Source organism: Haliotis asinina, chromosome 3 (assembly GCF_037392515.1).
Source record: "Haliotis asinina isolate JCU_RB_2024 chromosome 3, JCU_Hal_asi_v2, whole genome shotgun sequence".
Classification (NCBI taxonomy): domain Eukaryota; kingdom Metazoa; phylum Mollusca; class Gastropoda; order Lepetellida; family Haliotidae; genus Haliotis; species Haliotis asinina.
In genome coordinates this window covers 24,143,396-24,156,287 of record NC_090282.1, presented here as the reverse complement: position 1 = coordinate 24,156,287, position 12,892 = coordinate 24,143,396, and the positions used below count along the sequence as shown (strand labels likewise).

At 40.1% G+C, this 12,892-nt stretch overlaps 1 protein-coding gene across 2 annotated transcripts in view; it reads right to left on the bottom strand.

Annotated features, from left to right (window-relative positions):
* The window catches only part of LOC137277709 (uncharacterized), a 55,871-nt gene extending 43,226 nt beyond the window's left edge, over window positions 1–12,645 (bottom strand). Inside the window, exon 1 of one of the 2 annotated variants that reach the window (XM_067809598.1) lies at window positions 12,007–12,645. The gene's annotated coding sequence lies outside the window, so the exon portion shown is untranslated. The remainder of the gene's footprint in view (window positions 1–12,006) is intronic. The other variant, XM_067809595.1, reaches the window with a different exon arrangement.
* Window positions 12,646–12,892: the final 247 nt, after the last annotated feature.

Genomic DNA, 12,892 nt, shown 5'->3' with positions numbered 1-12,892 from the left:
CGTGAATAATTTTATGTTGCTTTTCACGAAATATCTTTGTAGAAGAACTCTGGAAATGCGCTTCACGGGCCTCTGCGTGTAGATCGAACACTTTTATCACCATGCGTCAAGTTATTGTTCATAATGCACATGTACGTAATACACATATCTATATTCATTGTGTTAGCCCAATGAGATACCATGCCGTATTTTAAAAGGATACCATCTCGCATTGTATAAGGATACTGTACATTATGTACATGGATTGCGAAAGAGATCTTTGACAATGGGCCATTTTCAGGATTATTTGCCATTTTCTGAATTTAGAATGGGGCACTGCCCTTGAATTAATAGTAAACCTTCAAATTCTAAGGGGCTATTTTTCATTCTAATGTGCAAATGGCTCATGTCCCCTGCCTTTCCAAATCCCTGTATATAGGAGCAGTCCGTTTTTTAACCTCCGGTTTAATTCGAAGTTAACTCACCAAGCCCAAACCTCAATCACAACCCATTCTCCCTCCTCTGAACTAAAATAGTTCAAATAGTTAACTGATTGTTGTTTAAAATTGCACATGGTCTTAAGCGATGTGGCGGTCGGTAATACCCCCACATATTAACACGGTCTGAAATGAAGTCGTTGATCTGAGATATGGCTTGTGTAACAAGAGATAGTAATCTCTTAGAAGATAACAGACAAAGATCGATAAAATATCCCAAGAAATTTCAGAGCATGTAAACCATATAATTAGACGTGTTACATTTTCTAATGTTCCTGTTGTTTGGGGGTTTAAAAGGACTTTCAGATAATTACTTCCATACATGGCCCGACATAGAAAAATGGTTTTCGTAAATGGCTATCATAATCTGTAGTAAGATCTTCGTAAAATCGTAAATGTCTTTCTTGATCTAAAGTCATAATCTTCTGGTGTCTTCCAAAATTTCTACGAGTCATTAGGTTAAATAAAAAAGTGAAATGTTTCTCGGGCATCGGCGCGTCACTTTTATCGGTGCGCTTAACAATTTTGTTATGCCATTTATAAAAATTAAATTTGCCGCGTCCCAATCATCTACTCTAGGAAAGAGAGTTTGCAAGAAACTGAATCTACAAGTCATTAACACGTGCTAAACTGCTAAAATAAAAACGTGTTCCGCCCTCGTCACTCTTTTTGCATCACAATTAAAAATATAGTCCTACTGTCCTCGTCACTTTTGAGAAAAAAATGTGCCCGAGAAACATTTAATTTTTTATGCAGCCTTAGTAATCAACTTGCTGTACTGATGATAACATGACCTATATATACCGAGAATAAAAAGTTAAGCGCCAGCCTATTTCAAAACTAAGATGTGAAGCTGTGGAAATGCTAGGCTGAACTAATTGAGAAGACCAATCCATATCTAGAGAAAGTTCATCTGGTAACTTTTTAGGGATGCCATACTCATTTTTACTTACAATTAAAGGAAATGTTGTTACAGATACGATGACACTGCTTTTAAAATCAAAACCGTTCCTGTTGTGCTTATACAACACTATTAAATATAGGTTTCACTTGTTAAAAGTGACAATCATGTGACCATGTAACAGTCATTACTGATTTCCACTTTTCAAAAGAAGGTAACCCTTTTGAGGAAAACAAAAAACATGTTTTCCAAAAGCGGATGCATCTTGTTGAAAGTAAAAGATAATTTCCATTACGGTTTTGTTTTTAAACTAAAAGTACTAAAGAAAATTATGATAGCTCGGTTTTTTTGGGAAAGATTTCCTGTGTGCCAACCTGTATATTTGCGAAATGTACTGGGTGTCTGTTAACATTTTATTCACAGTATATTTGGATTGTTGTAGCAATCCAGGGAACAACTATGGCTATCCTTGACTGATACACACAGGTTATTAAGCAGACAGGTATATGCCAGTGTGTTAATCTGTCTCATAGTCCCTGAACCTTCAGCATATTTCCCTTCTGCATAGCCAGTGCTAAAGTACTAATTGAAGCAAGTCTAGATTTCCTAAACTCCCGAATTTCCCTTCTTACTGGGGTTCCTTTTCACGTTAAGGAATTGTTTGTTTCTATCAACATTATAACACTCCGAGACTAAAGGTTAGTTGTGTCTATGTCCACATTTTGCTGTGTGGAGGTCCATGTACCCGCCATTTAACATTGTCTTGGTTGCTTCGGAGTTGATATTTGTCTTTTCCTTCTTATATTTCTTTTGATCTAAACTATGTATGTTCCTCAACATGTTTGTTCCAGGACGTTCAGTTAGTAGCATTTGCTGTCAGGAGGAGGGTAGAAAACCAGATAATTTTCAAGTTATGTTCTCAGTCGCTCGCAGATGTAACTGTTTTGACAAACAGTGTCCGTATTGTGACTGATTACTGCAGGCCTAGTCCATCACTGCCAACATGGTGTCAAAGCATCGTGTCCCAAGGTCTCGTACGTCAAACCGGGGCAAGATACAAATATACGTGATACTTTTTCACAAGCAGAAATACAAAAAAATCTAATGCGCGTGAATATCTGTCCAACATGTGTTTCTGAGATAAAAATCTGATCAAGACTAACGTAATTACATACAGCTGCAACGTCAATATCACAATCGTAAGTAATATATGCCACTAACATGCTTTGTAGAATGAATCACTCTGAAATAACGAGGATACTAAATTATGCCTAAAAGACACCCGTAACAAATACATAGAAACGGAAGATCAAGTGTTATCCTGGAAACACTGCACAATGCAGAATAAAAGATCGAATAGCAAAACTGTCGCTGATTTGGACATGACATTCACTCGCACCACTCTTACACATTTGAAAACAAAAAGTACTGATTTATTAAATGTTATCAGACGCATGGCGCCTTTGAAACGTTTAGATAGACTGGTAGAGTACGAAGCTACCACTGACTCCCAACAGTGGCGATTCACGTAAGAACCAGTTTGAAGTGAGGTGAAAAACAGTAAAATATACCTTTGTAAAATGATCCTGCAACGTTGCGACGAACAGTCGTCAACATTCTATCTCACACTTACAAACAAAAACCATTTAAGCAAACATTTAACAGTTAAGTAAAAGTGACTACAATCTGCCTTAAAGTTTTCGATTGCTACAGACTGTCATGTTCCTGTCAGAACTAGTTATATTACACACTTGTACAAGCAAGTCTACTGGGAATTACGCCTTCTGCCCGTAATAATCGACAGGAGGCAAATACGGCTTAAAGGAGCTGACAGTGATACCCTTGTTCTGCATGTCTAAAACACATAGGGAAAAAGGACGAACCAGTTGTAAATCTTACAGGAGTGATCATCAGCACCGATGAAATCAATTCTGAAAAATGTAAAATTTTATGTTTTGAAGACATTATGGATTCCAACAGTTTTCTATAAATACTGCAGAGGGGAATTTGTGGTGTGTTAAATACCTTCAACAACTCTCGACAGCAGTTTCGGGTCAGTACGGTTGGTTCGGTATTGAGAGAAATCGTGATTGACCAGGGTCCGGTTTTAAATATTCCACCTCACAAATCCTCAATGTTCCTACATTGCGGCTCAGTGATGATGCCAGTTTTCTAATACCCATACACATAAAACAACTCTTTGTTTTCCGAATCATTGATGATGCTTTAGCTAATGCTCAGAAAACACAATATCAGCATCTTTCTTCAATCAAGTAGTTACTATGCTACTCGCTAACCATATTTGGCAATAACAGCGTCTATGGAACCTCCGCAAGTAATTCCAGACAGTGGTGGGATACGTGGATTTAAATACGTCCTGTCCATAACAAGACTTCCTCTGGCGGGGTGAAGGAAACCGGTTAATGACACCAGAACTCCCCTCAGTCTGAATTATCACTTCATTTGACCAAGATGCAGAATGGTGACTGTATTACCGCGAAGCCAGACCAATTCAACCATTCTATTCACCTAATAAACTATTCTATTAAAAACTTCTCGAGTCATCAACAACAATGAATAGTTTTACGCCGTGTTGCAATATTCCAGTCAAAACACACGTGGCAGGGGCACCGGGCTGAGATGATGATCTTTGTTGCTCAAAGGTGGAATATAGTTGTTCTTATTTTTCACTAACTTAATTTATGAACATCTTATCGGAAACGATGTTATATTAAATTAATATTAAGAAGGGTCAGTTTTTGTATAAGTGGGCTAACGTAATAGTTATCCTTTCACATCAGGGGATCCAACTGAGATTAGAAACATTTTTATCAGTAATAACCAGTTTTCACCTAGACGGTAGCTGATTGGACACTGGCCCTATTTAACCATGAAGCAGTTCCGAACTGGAGCTAGGAACTCACTCAAAAGGAAATGTGACATTTTGTTTCCCTTTACAAACTGAGCAATCCTGACACTCACAGATCAATAGACAACCCGTGGTTTCACTAAAGTGCACTTTGGCCCATCAAAGGATGTGTTTAAGCGTCAGTGCCCCCTACACAAACTCGAGCATGTCAGTAGTTGAACTCTGTAACGTTGTATTGAACCCGAATCCGTTTTAATAATGAAATCCTCATTTTAGTACACAATGATCTGAACGTTCTGTTGGGTGTTGGAATTGAGCCCAGTGCGAGTATTATTCGTTTAAGCAGGTTACAGTCAATGTTTTTGTTTATTTGATGCACCTCACTGTTAGGATGTTGGAGGAGTCTAACACCAGGAAATGAAGATTTTCTACGAGAGCGTAAAGCGAGTTTCAGTGCCTTGTCGGTTTATTACGGGGCTTGAATTGCACATTAGCCGTACCCATTTCGTCGGAGGCCAGCTTTTAGCGGAACCTATCCAGTTTCAGAGATGTCTGTGTAAGAAGAATGTGTTCTGTGCAGCTTTCAAGGGTTACCGTTTGTTGGTATACGCATCTCATGGGAAATGACAAATAATCCGTCGCAAACCCAATCATCCGAATAGACGGCCCAATCGTTGTAGGCGTGATGTAGCAATGATCCTAAATGATAGACAATGATCACTGAACCGTCTGCCCCATATTAAACAGCGCAGTTAATGTCTTCGCTGTCGAGTACGAGTTATGACGTAGCCATGAAGTAACTGAAAGTGGTATGAAGTAGAACAAATGACACTGTGTCATGACACACACGACGACATATTTACAATGCATCGGACCCACACCCACAAATAACAAAGTATCGAAGCAACAAGAGTGTTTCTGATAGACATTCCGCTGTCGTCTTGTTACAGCAGTTGTAAATCTGTTACCTAATCCCTAAGTCAGACAAACTTATTAATACCGAATTATCAGCACACCTGACTTGCAGTGTCCCACCTGGTCGTCCTCTATAAGTATGAGGTATCTGTATTATCACAGAACGTTATTGAGCATATACAATGTTCAACAGGTGCGTGCATGTGGCATACGTGTGAGTTTGCAGCCCACTCGTCCGTGTCTTTGTTTGAGTAACGTCCTTGGTCGTTATGGTTAACGTTGATTAGGAATCAAACATTTGATATTGCAGTTGAGTAATGGAGGCTCTGCCATTCAAGTCGTTACGCCTCAGACTGCTGCGAAAAAAATACGTAACTGCAAGTTGTTACTAAAAAATGTATCTAGGTTTCAATTCGAAAACAGTTTTGTTGGACAGCAGAACCTGAATACATATTCGTCGACCGCACTGCTATTCCTCTATCCGCCAGCCCAACCTCATCCACCCGATACAAACTATCTCACTGGACGATTATATCAATTAGTCATTCAAACTTTGCAAGTTCAGTTAATTGCACTTATATGTTCAATCGAACTTTTATACTCTCATTTGGATAGGACCTAAATCCAGTTGTAAATGTTCCCAAATGCCAAGGGTTGTATTCTTCACAGATAAAACATAACTTCTAATGGTCTCATAAAGATATTGGTTAATCGACTGATTGTGAGTGCAAATAGACCTGGACTCCCATATACTGGCCAACAATTGATCACCACTGGCCCAGTCTAGAGCAGTGGCTTTGGGTGCAAGTTTCTGATCAATAGAAACATGTGACAGAATCCCTGGACTCCGACATGGCCAAAACCCCCCACCGTTTCAACACACAGTGTATCCTACCAATACAAAACTGTATAAGCGTTGGGTGTACTTACATCATATTGTCAAGGACCTAGCAGCTGCAAAACGATAACCACATATTTTGGACAAGATATTTTACTCTCTTGGTGTTGTATTTGATACAAATGTTCAAACGTTCGCCACTGTTATGAATGATGGCCATGTAACTCCTTACATGAGTTCAGAGAACGTCATCATCCACAACATACGATAACTGGAGTCTGTGAAAGCTTCTTTCTGTTATTGTCTTTACGTACACGTATAAGATTATTGTACTAACATTTGCATAGAGCCGATATCCCTCGATCATTGCCTGTCCATCACAGCGGCACATCGTAGTTTCAATCACAACTCCTGGGGATCACACAAGTCTTGCTGCCTACCAGACGCACTGAGTTAATGTTGCTTTCCCATCCTTACTAGGTACCCATTCACAGCTGGGTTGACTGGGACACAGTCACAGTACTTTGTAAAGTTTAATGCACACAGTTGAACCCGCAACTAGATGTTTGCACATATTCACGCTACCCCATCTGATCATCTACCAACACGTAAGTGTACAGGGTTGTGTAATGCACACTAGGGCTTTTGGCAACACCGACATAGCCTGCACTCAAAGCTGACTCTAAGGTTTTTGAATCCGACCATAGATCACGACCCCTCCAAGCTCACTGGATTACCAGTCTGGCGCCGTAGCTAGCCCACAGCGCCATCACCGATGCAGTGAGTGAGTAGGGTTTTACGCCATTTTTAACAATACTCCAATAATACCACGGCGGGGGACACCAGGAATATATTTCATACACTGTACCCGTATGGGGAATTGAACCCGTGTCTTAGGTGTGACGAGCGAACGCTTTAGCCACTGGGCAACCACACCGTCCCTTGTGAACTGTTGGACAGGACGAGCACGAAAGTTTTTCGAGCACCTGTTGAATCACTGTAACTTAATGTAGGTTCGTGTCTGCAAGTCAAGGAACCTGTCGATCATAAATTGTAATGGACACTTTTGATTAACAGATATCGTTACTGTTGCTCTCACACCGTGATCATATCGATGTAAAGCAATGCATCCATGTAAGCGGTTTATTATGACCACTGTTAATAGACTTGTGTACCTATATGATTGGCTACTTTGAAAGCAGGCTCATCTCTTCCTCACTGAGATGGTCCTTTTGGTATCAGTACACTTGGGATGAGGTAGGGGGTCATTATCGTGGCGTTTACAACATGCATTCTCTCGGGTGTGTCGGCACACTGTGTGAAGCCCATTTCTGGTGTCCAGAGCCGAGATATCGCTAGATGTGTGCGTGCGCGCGCGCGTGCGTTAGAGGGGATGATGTAGCAAATGCATATGCCCTGGTGATAACTAAACCATGTCATCCCGACATAAAGCAGCCAAGCTATTTAACCAAGTGCTCTATTTGCTAACAAACACGTCCACTCAGCTGAAACGTTTCATTCCACTGAACACGAGAGTGATACCGTTTCCTGTCACGTCAAGCCATGCCGGGGTTTGTCAATGAAACCAGCTGAGTGGCTTTTGTTGCCATCTTTGTTGGACATCATGTAATAGTGTCATTGAATTACCTTGTATTACATGGCAGATTGAATTTCTATATGGTGCATGGCTGCTTAATGTACTGAACTTACATGACCTGTATATTAATAGAATGGCGATATCCGAGACTGACGTGCAAATAGTCCTTGTTAAACACATCGACACAGGGAATTGTAGTTAGTGCGGTGCTACCTCTGCTGGGTGTATTGTAATCTGTTTCAGTCGTGCGTATGATTAACGTCAATTGGCTTCATTTTGATAATATACATAAATGACACATAAAAATAATTCGGGTAAATGGTTAATATGGCAAACTGGGACATTGCTGCATATTATTGGACTGAATATGCAAGTTCAGCAAAACGTTTCCGCTTGAATGACATATGCTTGTACAATGAACATACACATGTCTATACACATGTCTATACACTGGACATTTGTGGGTGGGGAGTGTGTACACGCATGTGTATAGGGGGTTGTGGAACACACACACACACACACACACACACACACACACACACACACACACACACTTGAAAATTCCTGGATCCGCCTATGTATTTATAAGGATGACCGTGCGTATTGAAGGAACATAGGTTCCTGGTTGTTAAAGCGTTCGTTCGTTTATTCATTACTCTAAAGACCCCACATTCTCCCCATAGTTACAGTGTGTGAAGACCATTTCTGGTCGCAAACGCCGTGACATTGCTGGAATATTGCTAAAACAGGCCTAAAACTAACTCACTCACTCATTCACTTTCTATAGTTATCGTAAAATATGTGATTTGAGTAAAACCGATCCTTGGGGACTAGTATATATTGCTTTCTTTTTCAGTTGTAGAAACTGTTGAATACATGTATACTGACTCCATTATCGGCATCTGGGTTGGGTTTAATCAGCTGTATGTAAGTATCAGATTTCATTCTGAATCCTGTAAACTTTCAGAAATCTTACCTTGGCCCAACTTAGACATACGCAATACTTAACAATACAATGTCATTGCAAGGGTATCGTACAAAAAAAAATTACGATAATAGAACACTTAGCCTAGTTTTCAACACTGACTCACCTCGTGCAAGCGCGCTGATATATGAGTGAGTTTAGTTTTACGCCGCTTTAAGCAATACATCAGCAACACCTGCATGTGACATCTGTGTAGTCATCTGTGGAATCGAACTCGAGCCTTAGGTAACACAAGCGAACGTTTTATCCACTAGGCTACCACCGCTTATAAAATTAAAGAGTGAGTGGGATGGTTTTACGGCGCTTTTAGCAATGTTCCAGCAATATCACATATATTGCAGATTTCTTCATGCGCCTTTTCCACGTTAGCAGATATGCTCAAGGCGCAATAATGACAGATTAAGCGAGTCTATAACATTTCTACAGCAACATGTACACGCCCATGAGTTCCTAATAATATATTGATAACAGGTATGTTTTGAGTCACGGCGAGGGACACCAGAAATGGGCTTCACACTTTGTGCCACTGTGAGGATTCGAACCCGGAACGGGCGCTCTAACCACTAGGCTACTCTCACCGTTCTATGAATTTAAGAAATGCCAGCATCCCTTACATAACACTTAATCATCATGTAAGATAGGAATATGCACAGGGTCTTCAAAATATCACCTTTATCTAGTTAGTGATTGAGTGAGTTTAGATTTACGCCGCACTAAGTAATATTCCAGGCTCTATGGCGGCGGTCTGAAAACATTCATGTCTGGACCAGACAATCCAGTGAGCAACAGTATGATCATCGATCTGCACAGTTGGGACCCGGTGACATGTGTCAACCAAGTCAGCTAGCCTGACCACCCGATATCGTTAGTCGCCTTTTATGGCAAGCATGGGTTGCTGAAGGCCTGTTCTACCCCGGATCTTGATGGATCACCACCTTTATTGAAATTTAATGATTGTATTCACACAAAGGACTAAAGTAATTAATACAGTCCACCCGAATATCATACAAAAATACCATGAAATGACATGACGTTGAATACTGATTGAAGTATCCTTTTTCACTAATTCAACAGTTTCGATAGTATGCACCATTCATACGTTTTTCAGTGACTGAATGGCGCCAAACTTCAAGATAACGTATTGTTATTATGTGCAGACCTATGACGAGACGACGTGATTCCGCTAATAGGTTTCAAGTTAGCTGTGATTCTATTGTATCAAAACCACTGCGAAATAACCCTTTTCGATAATTACAAGAAATATCCGCTGAAAGTACTGCACGTCTGTACGCATCCTCGATATAGAGGAGACTTATCGGAACCTATACCCTTGAGATGTTGAGGATGGTCCGTACGGTAAGCATGCGTTTGTGACTCACTGTCAAACACTGAAGATAACTTATCGCAAAAAGTGAACGTGCAGTACCACAACAGTGACAACCGTTACAAACCTGTATGTCAATGAATCGTCCTTGTCGGGATATATGGCCTCACCCTGCAGTGTCATCGCTTATTTGTTGTGTAATAGTAACTCGGTGTTCCGTGATCAGCATTACATTAAATATCCATATTCCTTGACAATGCCACACCGACGTAACAGGCTGACTATGTCTTCCAAAACAATAAACTATAGGTACAATGAACTCCACGTCAAATATTAGTTCGTTTTAATCTTAGTTTGCTCTTGGCATTACGACTAAAACATAGAGAAAGGGCTCTGGGAAAAGTTCGTTGTATCCATCGTTCGTTATAAGCATAGTATCCTATATGTTGTTTGATGTCGTCATTTGATGACCCCGATTTCAGAGCATTGGTGATACAATGTCTTATATACTTGGTCTTTATCTCATATTTTTTTCATTTTGACGAACAGCTCTCCTGGCGTCAGTGTTTGTCAATCTACACTTTCAGCAGTATTAGTATCTTTGTTTCTTAATATTGGGAACTTTACTCTGCCAACATGTGATGCAAGGAGGCAGTTATCAGAGCTTTATCTCGTGAAATATGAACACAATTATAAAATGAAAAACTGTACCTCACCAAGTAGGATATAACCCAGGTCACGTGACCTTGACCTATGCGATAAATTCTATACATGCTGAGGAGAATCGGATACAGCTTTTATTGGAAAACAAATAGAAAACATCAAGAAGAAGGACATGTAGAACGTCCAGTACATCAGCACGGATAAAATATAATCTGTCTCACAGTCCCTGCACCACATTATTTTGCACACTACCAATCCTTCTATGCAGTGCTAGAGCCTTACATGTAGCATGCGTAGATTTCCTCAGGTGATCATGAATGTCTGGTCCCCCTCGGGTACCTTCACAATTAAAACGGGTTTGTTTGTTACTATTATAACGTATATATATATGTGCAAGGTGATACTTCTCAAACGTTTCATGATATACATGTAATCAGCTGAAAGTTGTGATAGTATTGTTCGCCAATAAATCGCTGCAGTGTAATAGCTACAGCTTAATACGTGGTTCGATTCTATATTAGTTACACACTTCTCGTTAGTGTTATCTCTTTCATAGGTCATGTATCATTATCCCATACAAAGAATTGCCAGTGGGATCTGAGTAAAGGGTAATAATCAACGTGACCAGAAAACGGGATCAATAATGAGTGAACGTGCATACCCACACAATGAAATCATTCTGAGGTCACCCGGTGTATATAGATCAATCATAGCAATATGTAAATTTTGTGTGAAATAGTGGCATTCATAATTATCATATATCCCCTCTATTTCAAATGTAGATGCATGCACTGAAGATGGATGGATGAAGGGTTGGATAGAAAGAACAACATACTCTACAAACACACTTTTAACTAAAGTTAGTGATTATTGAGTGCCTGAGTTTACGCCAGTACATAATCGGTGAAATAATAGTTTCAGTTGGCAGCACATTTTCTTCAAATATACATTAAAACTAAAGTACTATCTCCTAAGAACAGCTTCTATAGTGATAGCAGAACAAATACCTGCCTCAATTCTCATGTAAAATGTATGTGGATCAGTTGTTGCTAAGTAGCAGGTGCTTTTTAAAGATACTAATAAAAAATTGAAACTTTAACTTAATGTTAAGTTGGCGGTGGGAACCATTTCAAGACAGTGCATTAATAATTCATCATATGCTTTATCAAATTACACTCGCATTTTCTGATGTGACGTCATCAATAAATGTATGAATTACAATGTACATAGTACTCGCGGTATAACGAGGAAATTGTCAAGCCACACTCCGACATAATGTAATATACGAAGGCATTTGACACACAGCCTCGTATACAGAACTAATAGAAAACTTACGAGAGTAAGATTAGTTGTGTGTACGTCTGTTTTTAGGGTTAATCGTGCACATCTAAACAATATTCACAAACCAACTTTTCAGTTACAAAACTGAGTGACCTACCTCTATCATCTGTCAAAGCCGCGCCTGGGACAACAGCTTCAGTCTGGAGTGCAGTCTGTGTCGTCTGCTTCACTGGAGCTCAATCCAGCCCGTTGCCATCGTAATGATTTCACAGACGAGTTTGAAACTACATAACCGTTGGTGATAGAGCGAGATGCCCTTCAACCTTCCAACCTGCGGCTGTACGTTATGCAGAATATACACTATCTGTAAGAGCCCGGATGCTGTGTATATATACCGCTGACACACACTGGCTGGCACTTAATCGAAACGTGGATAAAATACATGCCGTGTTTCATTTATACTCATTAAATATGGAAATTAGACGTCTCTGAGTTTGGATTCTGGTTGATTAATTTTCCTGTCAGTGGCTCCCGTATTTCCTGGTCCCCTGGCACGACATACGCCAGAAGAGTGTAGGCGACGGTTTGTGATCTACAAGACAGTCGAACCACCGACTTGCCCGTTTTGCAAAGTCAAACAAGTGACCCGAATGTCATGACTTGGGAGGAATGCCTAATTAACAGACCATCGTACACAGTGATCGGTTTAGAACTTGAGAAAAAAATTATAGGTCATATGGCGAGACTTTGAGTTGCCTCTGTTTGAGTTTTTGTCTCGTGCAACGAGCAGACGATATCAGCAACCAGACGTCAAGTTAGGTCACGTGAGTTCATTGTGACCCAGTCGCGCGACAGATAATCCCATCCCATGTCGGCCCAGTGGGCCTGAAACAATGTCTTGCGAGGTTGGGAGGAACTTGAAAATACAGAAATTAGCTCCAGGATTTTGACACTGTAAGGTTAAAATGTGTCACTACTGAGCCTCTAAGGCATAATCATGGCTCTTTAATTTTCTTCCAGTTTTACTACATGTAACCATTATA